General features: G+C 38.8%; 1 protein-coding gene across 1 annotated transcript in view; it reads left to right on the forward strand.

Annotated features, from left to right (window-relative positions):
- Window positions 1-2,562, forward strand: part of Mrpl48 (mitochondrial ribosomal protein L48) — a 53,598-nt gene that overhangs the window by 37,559 nt on the left and 13,477 nt on the right. The gene's annotated exons all lie outside the window — the stretch shown is intronic.

Genomic DNA, 2,562 nt, shown 5'->3' on the forward strand with positions numbered 1-2,562 from the left:
TTTTTTTTTTTTTGAAACAGGGTCTTTCTATTAGTTCAGGCTGGTCCTGAACTCACTAGGTAGCCCCGGCTAGCCTCAAACTCATGGTGATCTTTCTGCCTCTGAGTGCCTTCTGAGTCCTGGAATTGTAGGCATGTCTTACCATGCTAGGCTCCAAAAAATTTAAATGTAGAAGGAAAACAGTTAACAATTTAAAAAGCTCCTTTCACATACTGTGTGCTAGCCACCAAATTCCCTCAAGGGCAGCCTATGATATTAATATTTTTGTACATCCAGAGATAGCTTTTGGATATGTAAGTAAATACATTTTGTATAAAATTAAGCACATACATAGTATCTGTTCCCTCCTATCTACTCTACATGTTTAGCAATATTTTGAATATACCATTCTATAGTCTGTTTTTATCATTTAATGTATCTTAAAGATTTGTCCACATCAGTACATGAAAGAAGCTTCCTTTTATATCTGCATAATTTATTTAACAAGTTCATCTTTTTTTTTTTTTTTTTTTTTTTTGTACTGGGGATTGAACTCAGGACGTTGAGCTTTTGAAACAGGTGCGCCACCACTGAGCTTAAACCCTGGCCCCAACAAGTTCATCTCTTGATGAACACTTAGGTTAGATTATTTTCAATTGAGAAATTTTCTTCATTCTTATATATGTTGTGTCAAATACTTTTTCTCAGGCCTTCTAACTTTTTACAGCAGCTGCACAGGGTGATATATAGTGAAGCAATGCTGTATATGAAAGAGAAAAGTAGGGATAAAATAATGGTTCCATCAGTTCTTGAAAGGAAAGCTGTATAGTTTGTTGGAGAATTTCAGAGCTGGAGGACTGGAAGAGAATGCTCAGTTTCCTTGCTGTTGATTTTCTTTAAGATTCTGAGGATTCTTTCCTCAGAAAAATGTACATATAAAATTTTGCATATATAAAAAGAAAATTTTGCATATATATTTTTGAAATTTGTCTATAGAGTCTAGAGTAAGAATTGTTTAATGTAGGCTGGGAGTATAGCTTGGTGGTAGACCACTTTTAGCATGTGCAGGGCCCTAAGTTTAATCCTCAGAAATGAAGAAAAGTTTTTTTAGTCTAGCATAACTCCATCTGCTTACAAATTGAGAAACAAACAGAACATGTGTAGGTTGAGATATGCACCAAATAGAGCCCATTTGTGCAAGAGCAATTTATTTGGGGGTGCAACATTGCTGTCTTAAAGAATGCAGAAATGCTGGGCGTGGTGATACATGTCTGTAATCCCAGGCTGAGGCAGGAGGCTGAGGATTGAGGACCATTGTGAGTTCAAGGCCGGCCTGGGCTACATAGTGGATTCAGAGCCAGCCTGAACTACTTGATGAGACCCTGTTTCAGAAAGAGAAGAGGGGGGGGGAGAGGAGAGGGAAATGATGGGAGTGGCTGATACAGCAGGTTATCATGGAGAAGGCTCCTCAAGTTGGGGTGCCTGGTCTGAGCCAAGGAAGTACCTATTGCCCTCTGACCACTTTTTGTACTGGGGATTGAACTCGGGTCCTTGCGCTTGCAAGGCAGGCCACCGAACCGCTGAGCTAAATCCCCGGCCCTCTACTTAATCTGGAAGAGAATCTACCTAAGACCTAACGGTGCTATATGGGCCAGCTTTCTGAGGAAAACCATGAGTAAAATTATTTTCTGTATCTGGCCTACAGTAAATGAGAGTATCTGTGGGAATTGGCTGGGGAAGGGTGCAAGTGAGACTTAGGATTAGAGAAGGGCTCTCACTGTGGAGAAGACAGGAGGTGAAGGCACTGGAAATGTTACATGGCATACACTGTCATATTTTTATGTGCTCAATTGGTTTTTGTTTTTCCTCCTTCCTTGGCCAGGGGCAGAGCTGCTGGATTGACTTTAGTAGAAGAATGAGGATTCATAATTTCATAGCATTGCCAAGAATTAAGTTTTGTGTAATTTCAGAGGAGGGTCAGGAGATGGGCAAGTTAAGGCCAGAAATGAAAATAATCTAGCAGTAGGCTCTTGTGGCTTTCCTGCTTCCTCCAGAGTGTACTTTTATTTTGCTTTTGCCTCTTTTACCCGGCCCAATCTCACTTTGTAGAGCCAGTTTCTCCCTCACTTTTCACTTTCATTTTTTCAAATAAACTTTGCCACTGCTTTTTGCTTGAAGAAACAAAACAAAACAAAAAATATTTAATCTAGCAATAACTCCTTTCTCTTTAGGCAAGAAATTGTATTTTTGACATTTTACAAGAAGGGTAAGAAATAAATGTACTCATTATGTAATGCAAAAATACATAAATAAATATAAAATATGCAAATGCAGGAAAAAAAAGAAGGGTAAGAAAGATAACAGAAATGCTTTAGGAACAGTGTAGTAGACCATATCTAGGGATCAAAAGACACCTTCTATAATTGAAACATTGTAGCCCCTGAACTCTCCTATCTTTCTACTTCCTTCATCCCCTGCTGTAGCTGAAAAAGGACATGTTAAGAAAAAAGGTAGACTCTGTAGGGATGAGAACAGGATCTGGAGAAGGAGACAGGGAGAAAAATGATCAAGATATATATATAT

Source organism: Fukomys damarensis, unplaced genomic scaffold (assembly GCF_012274545.1).
Source record: "Fukomys damarensis isolate Sample0158 unplaced genomic scaffold, DMR_v1.0_HiC HiC_scaffold_16, whole genome shotgun sequence".
Taxonomy (NCBI): domain Eukaryota; kingdom Metazoa; phylum Chordata; class Mammalia; order Rodentia; family Bathyergidae; genus Fukomys; species Fukomys damarensis.